We start from the raw sequence: 19450 nt of genomic DNA, 5'->3' as shown, positions 1-19450 counted from the left end.
CTAGAGAGGGTAGTACGAACGGCCCAGTACATCACTGGGGCCAAGCTTCCTGCCATCCAGGACCTCTGTACCAGACGGTGTCAGAGGAAGGCTCTAAAAATTGTCATAGACTCCAGCCACCCTAGTCATAGACTGTTCTCTCTGCTACCACACTGCAAGCGGTACCGAAGCGCCAAGTCTAGGTCCAAGAGGCTTTTAAACAGCTTTTATTCCCAAGCCATAAGACTCCTGAACATCTAGTCAAATGGCTACCCAGACTATTTGCATTGCCCTATGCATATTCACTTTAATTAACTCTACCTACATGTGCATACTACCTCAACTAACCGGTGCCCCCGCACATTGACTCTGTACTGGCACCCCCTTGTATATATTGTTATTTTTTGCTGCTGCTCTTTAATTACTTGTTACTTTTATCTCTTATTCTTATCTGTATTTTTTGAAACGGCACTGTTGGTTAGGGGCTCGTAAGTAAGCATTTCACTGTAAGGTGTACCTGTTGTATTCGCTGCATGTGACTAATACAATTTTATTTTATTTTGATTTTGTTGGTTCACATTAACATAGAAGTGTTCCAAAAAATATTATATTCTTATTTGCAATAAAAATGTGACTTGAAAATGACACAATACTTTATTTAACATTCATTTTTATTAGGGACAACATAGTCTGGAATACAACCAAAAACAAACTGCAAATGCACCCAACAAGTTTGTAGTCATATGGGACCAAACACAAAACTTTTAACTAATTTAATACACATAAGTACATTTGCCCATAATATGGGCAAATGCACTTATATCATTGCATATGTCTGAAATGATATACAGTTGAAGTCAAAAGTTTACATACACCTTAGCCAAATACATTTAAAGTCAGTTTTTCACAATTCCTGACATTTAATCCAAGTAAAAAATCCCTGTCTTAGGTCAGTTAGGATCACCACTTCATTTTAAGAATGTGAAATGTCAGAATAATAGTAGAGAGAATTATTTATTTAAGCTTTTATTTCTTTCATCACATTCCCAGTGGGAAGTTTACATACACTCAATTAGTATTTGGTAGCATTGCCTTCAAATTGTTTAACTTGGGTCAAACATTTCAGGTAGCCTTCCACAAGCTTCCCATTTTTGTTTCATCAGACCAGAGGACATTTCTCCAGAAAGTACGATCTTCATCCCCATGTGCAGTTGCAAACCATAGTCTGGCTTTTTTATGACGGTTTTGGAGCAGTGGCTTTTTCCTTGCTGAGCGGCCTTTCAGGTTATGTTGATATAGGACTTGTTTTACTGTGGATATAGATACTGTTGTACCTGTTTCCTCCAGCATCTTTACAAGGTCCTTTGCTGTTGTTCTGGGATTGATTTTCACTTTTCTCACCAAAGTACGTTCATCTCTAGGAGAAAGACCGTGTCTCCTTCCTGAGCGGTATGACGGCTGTATGGTCCCATGGTGTTTATACTTGCATACTATTGTTTGTACAGATGAACGTGGTACCTTCAGGCGTTTGGAAATTGCTCCCAAGGATGAACCAGACTTGTGGAGGTCTACAATTTTTTTCCTGAGGTCTTGGCTGATTTCTTTTGATTTTCCCATGATGTCATGCAAAGAGGCACTGAGTTTGAAGGTAGGCCTTGAAATACATCCCCAGGTCCACCTCCAATTGACTCAAATGATGTCAAATAGCCTATCAGAAGCTTCTAAAGCCATGACATCAATTTTCTAAGCTGTTTAAAGGCACAGTCAACTTAGTGTATGTTTTCTTCTGACCCACTGGAATTGTGACACAGTGAATTATAAGTGAAATAATCCATCTGTAAACAATTGTTGGAAAAATTACTTGTGTCATGCACAAAGTAGATGTCCTTACCGACTTGCCAAGACCATAGTTTGTTAAAATAAATTTGTGGAGTGGTTGAAAAACTAGTTTAAATGACTCCAACCTAAGTGTATGTAAACTTCCCACTTGAACTGTACTTATGACACCTTCAAATGGGGGGACTAGATACATAAAGTGCTTTAATTTCTAAATGTGGCAAACAGTATGAAAATACCTCCAAATAAAAGGTGACACTCTGTACTGTTGCCTCTTTTTTTTTAAATCCAAAATGCTGTAGTATAGCTTCACTGTCTAAATAAATATGTAGAGGGGTGAAGCTATTAAACTCACAACCAGAGATCAAAAGGGAGGATATTGTTATTTTACAAGCCAGAGAGGCTTTGTGTGCATTGTTTATGTTCTCGGCTTGCCTTTTGGCACGCCCGGGATTCTTTTTGACATGTGAGAAGGGTGCCAGGCCTTTCACAGCTTCGGGGCCATTTGTGCTGCACTTGGTGTTATGAGGGGAATGTGCATGCTGTGCCTCTGTTCCCAGCCCAATCACGAGTGCAGCGCCTTCATGACAGCCAACCTTGCCATGCAGGTGCCCATTTCATACCCATGACCAACTGTTTGGTGGTAGACCAAGATGGGGTTATAATATCCATCAACTCGCTCTCTCACTAGGCTGCTGCTGCTCTCTATCCTTAGTATCTACAATTCCTGTTTTTACCGTTTTTTACTTGGCTCAACTTCTCATTCTGCTGTTCTGTTCACTAGCCCCATCTCACAGTCTTACTAGCACTATCTCAGTCTCAGTCCTCACAAACTCACATGAGGCTTTACTCTAATTCTTTACAATACCCTATGTGACTAAAGCCCATAACTTCACAGAACCTTCACACGGGATGGGGTGGGGATGTAGTAAATGTTAATGACCTGACATGGCACTTGGATGTCAAGGTCAAGAGCAGGAGTGGATGAAGAGTTGGGGACTGAGAGAGGAGCTAGGCAAGATGTCAGTTTTGAGCACCTCTAATGGCTATTTTGTTCCATAAGACATCCAAAATGACCAGTTGAACATAGCAAAAATAGTTTTACCTGAATCCTTTTAATCCTCTTAGACAGACAGCAGAGATCCTGGACACAGTCATAGAGGTGCTTGACAGGGTGTTGGAGGATTATTTCTCCTCAGGATGGACCCATGACATCTTTTATGACAAGGTCAGGTCACATGGTTGACCTCTGACCCATCAGTGAAGATATTTGCTGCTGGACTGAGGCTGGCTTCTAGAAGCTTCCAGGGGTGAGGAGGCCTGAGGATCAGTATAGTGTCTGTCAGACTCACCCTATAGATACACATAATCACTGCACATGAAGAGCATTGTGGGCCTTGAAAACCATTTTACCCTAGACACTTTGTTTGATGACTATCCCAGAAAAACTTAAAGAGGCATATGTCTGCAATGATCACATGTTGTTGTGTTAGAAATAATGCATGTTAGGCTGTCCATTGTCAGGGAATGACAGCGCACTTCTCACCTCATGTGGCACAAACTGGTTGAATCAATGTTTCAGCGTAGTTTATCAACGTATTGTGACATGGGATCTAAATGGAAAATACATTGGATATGAAGAAAGTAAACTGTTGTTTTGAGGGTGAAATGTCAACCCCAGGGTAATGTAATCGTTGTAACCAATTTTCAACATAGACAAACCTTGTATAAAATATGTTGAATTTGTACCTTTGAAACATATGTCATATCTTCAAGGTTATATCTACTATCAGAAAAAAATAGGCTGGGTACCACCTCCTAGAGAGTTGATCTACAACTATTAATTTGGTCTCCCATCCAGGGTTTTAACCTAGCCCAGCATTGTTTAGCTTTTATATTTGTCACTGACTTCTACCAATGTGCTATCATGAGAATGATTATTAAGGGATCTCTTAATAAGTAAATATATTTACTGTTGCTATCGAAGTCATTCCAAAGGCCTATATAGCATTTGCAAAGTTTCATTTAACTAGGCAAGACAGTTAAGAACAAATTCTTATTTACTAATGACAGCCTACCCCGGCCAAACCTGGACAACGCTGGGCCAATTGTGTGCCACCCTATGTGACTCCCAATCACATCCGGATGTGATGCAGCCTGGATTCGAACCAGGTACTGCAGTGACGCCCCTTGCACTGAGATGCTTTTAAATGGTTGAAAGTGCAGCGATAACACATTTAGATGACAACTAAACCCAAAATCTGACATTGTTTTTCCATTGGAATTTGGTTGTGCCTTTAAATGGTTGAAAGCATATTGATAACATTGGTAATTCAACAAATTTCTGTCTGTCTTTTTGAGTGGGTGAATAAAGGTTGAAATCAAATAAATCAATGTCTCAACCAAATATTACCCAAATTCCCACAATGAAATTATGTTGTGTTGCCAGTGGGTAATCACTCATATCAAACTAGGATATCATATGTTGATCAAGCATTGTGCTAGACATATGTACAGTGGGGCATAAATTTGCAAATAAATTCATTAAAAATCCTACAATGTGATTTTCTGGATTTTTTTTTTCTCATTTTGTCTGTCATAGTTGAAGTGTACCTACGATGAAAATTACAGGCCTCTCTCATCTTTTTAAGTGGGAGAACTTACACAATTGGTGATTGACTAAATACTTTTTTTTTGCCCCACTGTATATTTACATTTAAAATTCCCGATAATGGAAAATGATAATACAAAGTTAAAGGTTTGCTTTAGGACCATGCGGACGCTAGGCTGTTTGCAGTGTTCATCTAACTGGATAATTTTTTAAAATTAATATATCCCCCCACTTCTAAAACCTAAGTGGCTCTTAAGCCATTGTTTTGTCTTTGGACCAGTGGTGTGTATTCATGGAAGGGAAGCCAGGCTTCCCAAAACAAAATGACCAAGAGAAAAATAAAAACACCAAATATTTTATCTTTTGTCTCTCTGTGTTTCATACATTTCCTTCAATTTGCAAGAGGCTGAATGTATCTCACCGGAGAAAGCATCAGAGTGAACGATGTAACCCTCAGTGGTTCTAAATAAATAGTTGTTTAGCACTCCGAAAATGTGGGAAACATTGCCCTACTTGACCATGCTGTAGTTCATGTAACTGTTTGTTACATGCAATATGTTTTGTGGAATTCAGATGTAGCTCTTTGGTTTTGTGATGAAACAAGGGTGTGGTTGAATGTATTCGGCCACTGTGTCTTCTTATTGTCTCCCAGTGTCAAGGCATATGAACGAACAGGTTATAGGGCAAACACATGTTTTGCCCTCAGAACAGCCTCAGTTCATCAGGCATGAACTCTACAAGGTGTCGAAAGCATTCCACAGAGATGCTGGCCCATGTTGACTCCAATGCTTCACACAGTTATGTCAAGTTGGCTGGATGTCCTTTGGGTGGCGGACCATTCTTGATACACACCATCTCAATTGGGTTGATGTCGGGTGATTGTGTAGGCCATTTCATCTGAATGCAGTACTCCATCACTCTCCTTCTTGGTCAAATAGCCCTTACACAGCCTGGAGGTGTGTTGGGTCATTGTCCTGTTGAAAAAATGTATAGTGGGACTAAGCACAAACCAGATGGGATGGCGTATCGCTGCAGAATGCTGTGGTAGCCATGCTGGTTAAGTGTGCCTTGAATTCTAAATAAATCACAGACACCAGCAAAGCACCCCAACAGCATCACACCTCCTCCTCCATGCTCCACGGTGGGAACCACAAATGCTGACATCATCCTACTCTGTGTCTCATAAAGACACGGCGATTGGAACCAAAAATCTCCAATTTGGACTCATCACACCAAAGGACAGATTTCCACCGGTCTAATGTCCATTGCTCGTGTTTCTTGGCCCAAGCAATTCTGTTCTTATTAATGGTGTCCATTAGTAGTGGTTTATTTGCAGCAATTCAACCATGAAGACCTGATTCACACAGTCTCCTCTGAACAGTTGATTTTGAGATGTGTTTGTTTCTTGAACTCTGAAGCATTTATTTGGGCTGCAATTTCTGAGACTGATAGCTCTAATGAACTTATCCTCTGCAGCAGAGGTAACTCTGGGTCTTCCTTTCCTGTGGTGGTACTCATGAAAGCCAGTTTCATCATAGCGCTTGATAGATTTTGTGACTGCACTTGAAGAAACTTTCAAAGTTCTTGACATTTTCTGAATTGGCTGACCTTCATGTCTTAAAATAATGGACTGTCATTTTTCTTAGCATTGTTTTAGCTGTTCTTGGCAATATATGGACTTAGCCCTATTTGGTAACAGACCATCTTCTGTATACCATCCCTACCTTTTCACAACACAATAGATTGGCTCAAACACATTAAGAAGGAAAGATATTCCACAAATAAAGAAAAACCTTTGAATGAGTAGGTGTGTCCAAACTTTTGACTGGTACTGTATATAAAATGTAACATAAGAATGATTGTTTGTGCTGGCTTACATAGCACAATAGACTGTCTGAATAGCCCAGTGAGAAGCCGTCCTTCTGCAGGTCTGACAATCAGTGTGTGGGCGGTAAAATGAAAGACCTTGATGCGCCCACACCATAATGTTACTCCCTAAAGCAACAGACAGCCCTGGCTCTCTCTCTCTCTCCCTGGTTACTATCTTTTGGATAATATTTGCTCGAGCTGATTGCAAAAATAGAGGAGAGGGAATTTGAAAATGTTCCATAAAATTTTACTTACAAATTGAGAAAATAAATCAATACTTTCTTTTTGAATTACAGATATCAGCTTCCCATCAAATGTTTCAACTGTCAGTGTTGTTAGTTGTACATCGTAATTTAGTGAGAGAAATAAAATAACTGCACCCAACATATTAAAAGACAATATATTTCCAAGCTTCCGTGATTGTACAGTTTGGCACCACCATCACACTGCATGCTTCACCTCTCCTTCCCCTGTTTAAAGTATAAACAGGGTGACAGCCAGAAAGGAGTAGCTAGTACATACTGCGGACAGGGCCAGTATGGACCACAGCTGGGACTGCTCACTGCTAGTCAGCTAACTCAGTACATTTAAACACACAAAGTAGCAGCGGAAAACTTTGAAAGGCAATGGATACGTTTCAATTGCTTTTAGGAAGTAAACAAATTGTGACGCAGCCGTTCAAAGTACCAAAAACAAAATGACCATGTTCCTGTCATGGGTCATACCTTGCACGGTCTTTAGCCAGGAATGTGTAGTAGAAAAAAAGTACTTTATGTTGATATAGGCTTGGCCTGGGAGCAGCATGCATGCTAGTAGTCTGCTACCTGGTGCCATTGTCTTGGTGAGTGTTGGTGTCTTGGAGATATATTATAAAGTATTTTACAAATAAACTGTCCATAACTATTTAAGAATTCAACCAAAAGTGAATCTGTGCCTCTTCCAAAAACTCTATACCGTAGTTTTTGGAAGAGGCACAGTTAGCCAAAGAGAAGTTGCATTTACACTGAAACTCTTAACAGAAACCATCCCTGTACTGCATAAACCATTAACTTCAGAAAGTATTCATACCCCTTAACTTATTCCACATTTTGTTGTGTTACTGACGAAATTCAAAATGGATTAAATATATATTTTTCTAACCCTCCCCGATACACTCAACCCTCTCCGACAGATCAACGGACGACACCACCCTCACACACCTGGACAAAGGAATGCATACTGTATGTGAAGATCATTTACTAAAGCTCGGCCTTCAACACCATTAGTGCCCTCTAAGCTCCCCACAAAGCTCACGGCCCTGGGACTGAACTCCTCCCTATACTCAAATCAAATGTTATTGGTCACATACACATATTTAGCAGATGTTATTGCGGGTGTAGCGAAATGCTTGTGTTCTTAGCTCCAACAGTTCCGTAGTATCTAACAACAATACATCAATCTAAAAGTAAGAAATATATAAATATTAGGACAAGCAAATGGCGGATTGGCATTGACTAACATACAGTAGAATAGAATACAGTATGTGTATATACAGTATGGGGCAGCAGGGTAGCCTAGTGGTTAGAGCGTTGGACTAGTAACCGAAAGGTTGCAAGTTCAAATCCCCGAGCTGACAAGGTACAAATCTCTCGTTCTGCCCCTGAACAGGCAGTTAACCCACTGTTCCTAGGCCGTCATTGAAAATAAGAATGTGTTCTTAACTGACTTGCCTAGTAAAATAAAGGTAAATAAAAAAATATGTGTGTGTGTATATGTGATGAGTATAGCAGTATGTAAACATTATTAAAGTGGCCAGTGATTCCATGTCTATGTAAACTACTGGTCAAAAATTTTAGGACAACTACTCATTCAAGGGTTTTTCTTTATTTTGACTATTTTCAACATTGTAGAATAATTGTGAAGACATCACAACTATGAAATAACACTTATGGAATCATGTAGTTATCAAAAAAGTGTTAAATAAATCCAAATATATGTTATGTTTGAGATTCTTCAAATAGCCACCCTTTGCATTGATGACAGCTTTGCACAGTCTTGGCATTCTCTCAAGCAGCTTCACCTGGAATGCTCTTCCAACAGTCTTGAAGGAGTTCCCACATATGCTGAGCACTTTTTGGCTGCTTTTCCTTCACTCTGCGGTCCGACTCATCCTAAACCATCTCATTTTGGGATGGCGTATCACTGCAGAATGCTGTGGTAGCCATGCTGTTTAAGTGTGCCTTGAATGCTAAATAAATCACTGACAGTGTCACCAGCAAAGCACCCCACACAAGCAAGTCTGTTCTTATTGTTGGTGTCCTTTAGTAGTGGTTTGTTTGCAGCAATTCAACCATGAAGGACTGATTCACATAGTCTCATCTGAACAGTTGATGTTGAAATGTGTCTGTTTCTTGAACTCTGAAGCATTTCTTTGGGCTGCAATTTCTAAGGCTGATAACTCTAATGAACTTATCCTGTGCAGCAGAGGTAACTCTGGGTCTTCCATTCCTGTGGCGGTCCTCATGAGAGCCAGTTTCATCATAGCGCTTGATGGTTTTTGCGACTGCACTTTCAAAGTTCTTGACATTTTCCGTATTGACTGACCTTCATGTCTTAAAGTAACGATAGACTGTCATTTATCTTTGCTTATTTGAGCTGTTCTTGTCATAATATTGACTTGGTCTTTTACCAAATAGGGCTACTCCCCACATACACACACACACACTTTGTCACCAAACAACTGATTGGCTCAAACACATTAAGAAAATTAACTTTTAACAAGGCACACCTGTTAATTGAAATGCATTCTAGGTGACTACCTCATGAAGCTGGTTGAGAGAATGCCTAGAGTGTGCAAAGCAGTCAAAGGCAAAGGGTGGCACTTTGAAGATTCTGAAATATAAAATACATTTTGATTTGTTTAACACTGTTTTGGTTACTACATGATTCCTTATGTGTTATTTCATAGATTTGTCTTTATTATTATGCTGCAATGTATAAAATTGTACAAATTAAGAAAAACTCTTGACTGGTAGTGTATATAAGGCAACAGTCTCTAAGGTGCAGGGTTGAGTAACCGGGTGGTAGCCGGCTAGTGATGGCTATTTAACAGTCTCATGGCCTTGAGATAGAAGCTGTTTTTCAGTCTCTCGGTTGCAGCTTTGATGCACCTGTACTGATCTCGCCTTCTCGATGATAGCGGGGTGAACAGGCAGTGGCTTAGGTAGTTGTTGTCCTTGGTGATCTTTTTTGCCTTCCTGTGACATCGGGTGCTGTAGGTGTCATGGAGGGCAGGCAGTGTGCCCCCAGTGATGCGTTGGGCAGACCGCACCACCCTCTGAAGAGCCCTTCGGTTGTTGGCCTAGCAGTTGCCGTACTGTAGTTCTGTCAGTGTGGTCACTGGGTTCTTGGTCACCTCCCTGACCCAGTTTGATCAGACGGGCAACTCTTGGCAGAGTCTGGGTAGTTCCAGATTTAGTCATTTTCCCAATGTTGGAGGCCACTGTGCTGTTGGAAAATGTATATTAAAATTGTTTTATACCCTTCCCCAGATATATATGCCTCATCACAATTCTACCTACTTGGGGACTGTGAAAAGACGTCTTGTGGCATGTCTTGTGGGACATGCATGGGGGCCCGAGCTGTGTGCCAGTAGTTTAGACAGACAGAACGGTGCATTCAACATGTCAATACCTCTCATAAACGAAAGTAGTGATGAAGTCAATCTCTCCTCCACTTTCAGCCAGGAGAGATTGACATGCATATTATTAATATTAGCTCTCTGTGTATATCCAAGGACCAGCCGTGCTGCCCTGTTCTGAGCCAATTGCAATTTTCATGAGTCCTTTTTTGTGGCACCTGACCACACGACTGAACAGTAGGCAAGGTGCGACAAAACTAGGGCCTGTAGGCCCTGCCTTGTTGATAGTGTTAAGAAGGCAGAGCATCGCTTTATTATAGACAGACTTCATCCCATCTTAGCTACTACTGCATCAATATATTTTGACCATGACAGTTTACAATCTAGTGTTACTCCAAGCAGTTTAGTCATCTCAACTTGCTCAATTTCCACATTATTTATTACAATATTTAGTTGAGGTTTAGGGTTATAGTGAGTGTTTTGTTCCAAATACAATGCTTTTAGTTTTAGAAATATGTAGGGCTAACTTATTCCTTGTCACCCACTCTGAAACTAACTGCAGCTCTTTGTTGAGTGTTGCAGTCATTTCAGTCGCTGTAGTAGCTGACGTGTATAGTTTTGAGTCATCCGCATACATAGAAACTCTGGCTTTACTCAAATTCAGTGGCATGTCGTTAGTAAAAATTGAAAAAAGCAAGGGGCCTAAACAGCTACGCTGGGGAATTCCTGACTCTAACTGGATTATATTTGAGAGGCTTCCATTAAAGAACACCCTCTGTGTTCTGTTAGACAAGTATCTCTTTATCCACATCATAGCAGGGGGTGTAAAGCCATAACACATACGTTTTTCCAGCAGCAGACTATGATCAATAATGTCAAAAGCTGCACTGAAGTCTAACAAGATAGTCCCCACAATAATTTTTATCATCAATTTCTCTCAGCCAATCATCAGTCATTAGTGTAAGTGCTGTGCTTGTTGAGTGTCCCTTCCCTATAATCATGCTGAAATTCTGTTGTCAATTTGTTAACTGTAAAATAGCTGGTCAAACACAATTGTTTTTCATCCAGAAGTTTACTAAGGGTTGGTAACTTAGTAGACCATCCTTTTTTCTCTCGTTCACTCTCTTTCACTCTCTCTCACATACAAATACTTTTCTCTCTCTGTCTCTTTCTCTTTCACTTTTTCTCGCTCTGCCTCTCCTCTCTCTCTCTGTCTCTCTCTCTTTCTATCTCTCTCTCTCTCTCTGAAGGAGAGAGAGGAAAAGACTTGAGTCTTAGTTACACCATGCTGTAACTGTCCACCTCATGCTGACTGCGAGTTCACTCAGCGCAAAACACAATTAACTCTGAATGGGACGAGGCCCCTCGTTCAATACCAGGACAATACGTTGCTCAATGCACAGGATATGCTAAAGAGAAGGAGGATGGTAAGATACACACTACAGACATGCATGAATGAAAACATATCATTGTGGGTAAGCATGCATACAGACACTCACACATAATGTACACAATCATTTCTGAAGACTGCATCTCTGTGCGTCTGTAAATTAAAGTGTGTATGTGTGTAGGGTGGGCATAATTAGAAGGATGGAGGAGGGAGGGAGGGAGGGTGGGTGGTGGCATAACACAGAGGGCTTAGTGGCAGCTGCCTGGAGTGACTGCAGGAGTGGGAGAGATGGAGGGGCAGGGAGCAAATGAGGGAGGGAGGGATGTAGGGCTTGCAGGAGGGAGGGTGGGAGCGTGGAATGGAGGGTGGGAGCAAAGGAGGGAGGTAGGGCTGGAAAGGGAGCGAGAGGGTCGGAGAGAGGTTTGCAAGTGCAGGAGCGAGTACGAGGCGGTAGGGAGGGAGGCTAACGGGGGAGTGAGCGCAGGGGAGGGAGAGCTGGAGGATAGGGTGTGTGGCGTCCAAGCTAGGGCCCCAGCTGCCCGAGTGACAGGGTTAGTGGGTCTTGAGCCTCACAATAATCAGCTTTATTAGCGCTGCCTGCCGCTAAAACCAATTTACCAGCAGACTGAGGGATCAGACGGACCAGCTGGCTGGGCCAGTGCCTCCCTACAGCACACACACACACACACACAAAGAGCTATGTTTTACTATACTTTTGAGGACTTTTTGGGGACCAACAATTGAGTCCCATCCAAAATCTTAGCTTAACCACAAACCACAAACCCCTAACCTTAACCCTTACCCTAATTCTAACCCTAACACCAATACCCCATAATGTCCAAGTGGAATTGTGTTTTTTGAATTTTCTACAAATTAATACAAAATTAACGGCTGAAATGTCTTGAGTCAAGAAGTATTCAACCACTTTGTTAGGGCAATAATAAATAAGTTCAGGAGTAAACATTTGCTTAACAATTCACATAATAAGTTGCATGGACTCTGTGTGCAATTACAGTGTTTAACATGATTTTTGGATGACTACCTCGTCTCTGTACCCCACACATACAATTATCTGTAAGGTCCCTCAGTCGAGCAGTGAATTTCAAACACAGATTCAACCACAAAGACCAGGGAGGTTTTCCAATGCTGCACAAAGAAGGGCACCTATTAATAGATGGGTAAAATAAAAAAGCAGACATTGAATATCCCTTTGAGCATGGTAAAGTTCTAATTACACTTTATATGACCATTGTGATCAATTGTATGACCATTGTTTTAAGATGGTCATACTATGGATCATTTAGCTATTTGATATTGAATTTTAGAACCTCTGTAGGTATAAAAACAATATAGCTGTTATAGCCCATAGATCCTCATTGAATAACACATTCTTAAATCTGCAGAGTAAAAAACAAATATCATAAGGAATAAGGTTAAAAAGATAAGGAAATATTTTAGTTTTTTGGACACATTTAACCCCTTTGTTAGGGGGGGACACGAAACTACCTCCATACTTTTTTTTTTACCAGTACCAAATCAAATCAAACTTTATTTGTCACATACGCCGTGAAATGCTTACTTATAAGTCCTTAACCAACAGTGCAGTTCAAGAAAGAGTTAAGAAAATATTTACCAAATAAACTAAAGTAAAAAATAATAAAATGTAACACTAATGAGGCTATATAGATGTCTGGTGGCCATTTGATTAATTGTTCAGCATTCTTATGGCTTGAAGGTAGAAGCTGTTAATTAAGGAGCCTTTTGGTCCTATACTTGGCGTTCCGGTACAGCTTGCCGTGCGATAGCAGAGAAAACAGTCTATGACTTGGGTGACTGGGGTCTTTGACAATTTGTTAGGCTTTCCTCTGACACCGCCTAGTATATAGGTCCTGGATGGCAAGAAGCTTGGTCCCAGTTGTCATGACGTTGGCCTCTTTGGGTATAGCAAGCCCCATCCCCCTCTCCCTGCCTCCCCCTTTCCTCCTTCAACTAGGTTGCTGTGGTCAGAGAGACGTCGTAAATTCCTGAGGATCTCCTCATGGACACACAGATTTTCATAGAGGACAAAGGAAATCCTTCCACCTCACAGAACTTAAGGTATGAACAAATTTCATGTTCCGGAGAAAGTATAAAAGATCGGTGAAGAATTCAGCTGCGAACTGGTCCGTTTGTTACAACTTGGGGAAGCTCATGGGAGACGGTGTGGCCACATTACCATAACTCTGTTTATATAATAGCCTCAGATATGAGGTTTACATCTAATTGTTGTATAAGATGAATGAGTGAGTATGATACTGTTTGTATAATTGTGTAATATGATTTTGGACTGTTTAATGAAGAGAAATACAATTCCCTTTGGAACCAGTTAGGGTCAGGCCTCCTGGGACAGACCTTTTTCGGCCCTTCCGAATAAAACTCCCACTCGGGTTTTCGATCAGCAGACCGAGCTTACCTCAATTACGAGATGGTTAAAGGTTGCAGACCATGTTTTTCTCCATTAGGAGAGTACAAAGGTTGTAGACCATTGCTGAATCTTTTAACCATACCACGTGGTTAAACTCTTAGACTATCGATACCGACAGAATAAGAACAAGTCTTTGATATTAATTACTAGTCTGCAGCTCGGAATTCGGTGTCATTGAAAGTGAAGAATGACAACCGCCGAAACACCCATTCTATAATGAAACGAATGAATGTCTCGCTGAACTACCCACTATAACCATGACAGAGAGAGAGAGAGGGAGAGAGACGGACAATTCTACAAAATAAACTTTTCACCAGCGATCAAGACGACACACTGAGCGTAAATATATATATATTGATTGCAATTGTTCCCGAATGAGTGAGTGTTCATGTGCAAAGGATTAGCATTTCAATTGTTATAATTAATAATCACTCTGTAGCAAGCCACCATGCCGGTTTAGCCCACTAGGGCACATTCTCCTATCATTTCATGTAACCACATTTACCTTGTTTGTTTATGCATTTCTGTGAATTACTTAGTTAGTAATAAATAAATGATTTTAGACAATTGATGTATGGATGACTCATAGTGAAGACTGGGTTTGTGCAGATAACCAACAATTTACAACGTTTGGAATGAGACTAACGTGAGGTAAAGTAAATAATTAATTAATCAGAAGACTATGAATCAGATATGAAAATATCTGAAAGGTTATATTAGGAAATAATTTTTTCTTGGTGCCCCGACTTCCTAGTTAATTAGTTACATGATTAATCAGTTGATCGCGTAATACTAATTACAGAGTATCTTTGGTAAAAACTATAAGTCTTCAGTTAATGATAGCAAAGACATGACACTGTGATGTACTGGGCCATACGCATTACCCTCTGTAGCACCTTACGGTCAGATGCCGAGCAGTTGCCATACCAGGCAGTGATGCAACTGGTCAGGATGCTCTCGATGGTGCAGCTGTAGAACTTTTTGAGGATCTGGGGACCCATGCCAAATCTTTTCAGTCTCCTGAGGGGGAAAAGGTGTTGTCGTGCCCTCTCACGACTGTCTTGGTGTGTTTGGACCATGATAGTTCGTTGGTGAAGTGGACACCAAGGAACTTGAAACTCTCGACCCACTCCGCTATAGCCCCGTTGATGTTAATGGGAGCCTGTTTGGCCCGTCTTTTCCTTTTGTCCACAATTTGCTCCTTTGTCTTGCTCACATTGAGGGAGAGGTTGTTCTCCTGGCACCACACTGCCAGGTCTCTGATCTCCTCCCCATAGGCTGTCTCATCGTTGTCCGTGATCAGGCCTACCCTTGCTGTGTCATCAGCAAACTTAATGATGGTGTTGGAGTCATGTTTGGCCACACAGTCATGGGTGAATACAGGAGGGGACTAAGTACACACCCCTGAGGGGCCCTAGTGTTGAGGATCAGCGTGCAGACATGTTGTTGCCTGCCCTTACTACCAAGCCTGTCAAGAAGTCCAGGACCCAATTGCTGAGGGAGGTGTTTAGTCCCATGGTCCTTAGCTTAGTGATGAGCTTTGTGAGCACTATGGTGCTGAACACTGAGCTGTAGTCAATGAACAGCATTCTCACATAGGTGTTCCTGTTGTCCAGGTGGGAAAGGGCAGTGTGGAGTGTGATTGAGATTGCGTCATCTGTTGGGGCGGTATGCGAATTGGAGTGGGTCTAGGGTATCCGGGGGGATGCTGTTGATGTGAGCCATGACCAGCCTTTCAAAGCACTTCATGACTACCAACATGAGTGCCACGGGGCGGTAATCATTTAAGCAGGTTACCTTCGCTTCCTTGGGCACAGGGACTATGGTGGTCTGCTTGAAACATGTAGTTATTACAGACTCGGTCAGGGAGAGTTTGAAAATGTCAGTGAAGACACTTGCCAGTTGGTCCGCGCATGCTTTGAGTGAATGTCCTGGTATTCCATCTGCCCCTGCGGCTTTATGAATATCGACCTATTTAAAGGTCTTGCTCAGATTGGCTACCGAGAGCGTTATCACACAGTCGTCCAGAACAGCTGGTGTGCTCATGCATGCTTCAGTGTTGGTTGACTCGAAGCGAGCATGAAAGGCAATTAGCTTGTCTGGTTGGCATGCATCACTGGGCAGCTCGTACAATGGAGCACACCATTGTGTTTATGAGAATCTCCACTTTCCATATTCGGGTCATATCAGTTTGTAGGCTAAATAGTTCAGACGGTACAGACAGAAGATGGCTTGTGGGGGCCATAGAGCAAAATGGACGGTGTTCGTTAACAGACATTACAGATGTTTTCGGTTGATTTTCAGGATGTCTCATGATCTGACAAACACCACTGCACCTTCCACTGCAGAATCGGGCTGACATAGACGGATGAAGTGGATTGAGAGGCAGCCCATACAAAAATTAGATATTTCTAGCTTAAACTGACAGATTTTGATGGGGATTGTTTTATTATGTTACTTAGATTGACACACAGGTTCGTCAATAGACTCTTCAAGATTAATGGCTGTGATAGGAGAAAGCTGAGTATGCATCAACAACATTGTAGTTACTCCACAATACTAACCTAATTGACAGAGTGAAAAGTAAGCCTGTACGTAATACAAATATTCCAAAACATGCATCCTGTTTGCAATAAAGCATTAAAGTAATACTGCAAATAATGTGGCAAAGCAATAACTTTTTGTCCTGAATACAAAGTGTTACGTTTGGGGCAAATCCAATGCAACACATTACTGAGTACCATTCTCCATATTTTAAAGCATAGTGGTGGCTGCATCATGTTATGGGTATGCTTGTAATCATTAAGGACTAGGGAGTTTTCAGGATAAAAACAGAGTGTTGGCAAAATCCTAGAGGACAACCTAGTTCAGCTTACTTTCCACCAGACAGTGGGAGATTAATTCACCTTTCAGCATGACAAAAACCTAAAACACAAGGCCAAATCTACACTGGAGTTGCTTTCGATGAAGACAGTGAATGTTCCTGAGTGGCCGAGTTACAGTTTTACATAAATCTACTTGAAAATCTATGCCATGAGCTGAAAATTGTTGTCTAGCAATGATCAACAACCAATTTGACAGAGATGGAAGAAATTTGAAAAGAATAATGGGCAAATGTTACACAATACAGGTGTGGAAAGCTCTTAGAGACTTACCCAGAAAGACACACAGCTGTAATTACTGCCAAAGTATTGACTCATGAGTGTGAATACTTATGTAAATTAGATATTTCTGTATTTCCCTTTCAATACATTTTCTAAAATTCAAAAAACATGTTTTCACTTTGTCATTATGGGGCATTATTTGTAGATGGGTGAGAGAAAAAAAATATTGAATCTATTTTTAAGGGGTATGAATACTTTCTGAAGGCACTGTATATAGTAAAACATGTACACAGACACACACACACCCTCCACCCTAAAGTCCAGTTCACCACACAAAACACCACAACAACCTACATTACCTGCCAATTAATGCCCTCATTGTCATACATTAAGTACCAGGCAGGTCCAATATGGTCCGGCAGAAACATACATACACTACTAATCATAATTACTCATATTAATTTACTCTAATGATTTTGATTTACTTGAAGAGTTTGGAAAGTAGTGTTCCTTATATTAATTGTCACTATGCGAGACGTGTCATTATTATTTCAGGAAATTATTTACATCTTTATAGCCTATATTCAATGGTAATTATGAAGTGAGAGTGCTGACCATCACCAATAATATGTTTGGGAACACTAGATAGCCTTGTCCTCATTCAAGCCGCCCAGCTACAACTAAGTAGTTCTAGCTCCAGTTCTCCCATTTGACCGAACAAACACACACACACACACACACACACACACACACACACACACACCTTGAGGTAATGAGCCCACGATCCTGACAGTGACCCCACATGGGATGACCTCACACTATTTCCTTGAGCACTGCCAGCCACTTAACAGTTTTGTGGAGAAAGAAAGATAACGCCATATTAGCGAGAGAGCCCAGTAGGTTACATGAGACACCAAGAACTTTACGAAGTCTTAAGTCATTTTCCTGTCTGAGAGAAAGGGAGAGAGCAAAAGAGAGAGGTTAATATCTCTTTACTGCTGCTCTGCCATCTCAGCCTCAACCTCAGCTTCAGCGTCAGCCACAACATTTAGATACAGACCTGCCTCTCCTCTCCCAAGTGGGTTGCAAGGCCAGATTAGCCAGAAAGGGCAAGTGAAAAACAGGACACACATGATCATTCGATAATAGACTTGACTGTCTGGCTCTGGGAAGTTTTCAACACTAGTGTCTGGATGCTGTTGACTCTTATAACTCCAAGGATGAGTAACCCTCTCGTGGTACATGTTATATAATGTCAAAGTACAATCATTAAAAAGTTATTGTGGGGAAAGAACATCATGTTCCCATCCCCCACCCAACCCCAACTCTGTGAAGCAATATACTGTTACAGATCTTTGAATACATCCTTGCACAGCTCCTGTGTGTGTGTGTGTGTGTGTGTGTGTGTGTGTGTGTGTGTGTGTGTGTGTGTGTGTGTGTGTATGTGTGTGTGTGTGTAATCCCTTGCAGGCAGGGCGCTTCTGAACTGAACAGAGATCCTTCAGGTCTTCAGGAGACCAGATCCCACTTAATCCACAGTTAACGGCTGTTTAAACAACCTCCTAAATGTAAACTGGGCTGACTATACCTGTTTCAATGGCAGGCATTTAGTTCATGCAAAATCAGGCTGTGTGTGAGAGCCTCTGGGGTCTCTGAGACAGGACATTTAACATGTGTAAGAAGGCAGCCATTATCAGCCACAGCACAATGACACAATTCACACTGCAACTACACTGACCTGTGTTAGCCCATTTGGTTCACATCAGCTTCAGTCTATGTGCTGCTTGCTGATGATTATTTGATTGGAATATATTGTTAGTTGAGGCCCCGAAGAGTTTCCCTAGAGCCTAGTCTAGTCAGATTGAGGCAAACTTGATAGCGGTTTTGGTTTCATCCTTCATGATGGTGACTGTTTTGTTATGAAAGTGTTATAGTCAGATGACTCCAGTGAGTACACAGTGTGTGAGCAAGGGTAAGAAAGAAATAGAGAAATGTGTGTGTGTGTGTTCACGGTTGGGTGCGCGTTTTTGCTACTCTCTCACCCAACGTATGTGTCTACCATCCTCACGCAGCGTGGGGTCCAACCATGGCGGCAGCTAGGCCTTGGAGGAGATCAGGAGGAGTGACAGCAGCCGTAGCAGAAGCAGACACATTAACACGTGGGGAAAGCAAACACAACACTATAACAGTCTGTAACACACACACATACACTCTGGCGTAACCCTTGCAAGGCAGAGGGGCTCATGCACCCGTCATCTCACACCTACACACCTTTTTATAATGTTGACAGTTACCCTCCTTTTTTATTTCCACATTTAGGAAGCGAAGTATTTGTGTTGTCCGATCTACATGAGTAGTAGACGAGTCAGACAGACAATATAGTTGTCACGCATCTAATTAGCCTATTTCTCAGCCGCGCCGAAGGCAGCCTGTGCTGTCCTCCTCACCATAATTGGCTATCAAGTTCAAAAAAGTTAGGTTAATCAGCTCGGACTCAGATGGAGAGTGAGTACGTTGTTCAAGATGGATCAACAAAAGGCAAGTGGTGCACAAAGATGCTGCAAAAAAGCTTTGTCTG

This window comes from Oncorhynchus nerka, linkage group LG3, assembly GCF_034236695.1.
Source record: "Oncorhynchus nerka isolate Pitt River linkage group LG3, Oner_Uvic_2.0, whole genome shotgun sequence".
NCBI classification, from domain to species: domain Eukaryota; kingdom Metazoa; phylum Chordata; class Actinopteri; order Salmoniformes; family Salmonidae; genus Oncorhynchus; species Oncorhynchus nerka.
This window is presented reverse-complemented; position numbering follows the sequence as displayed.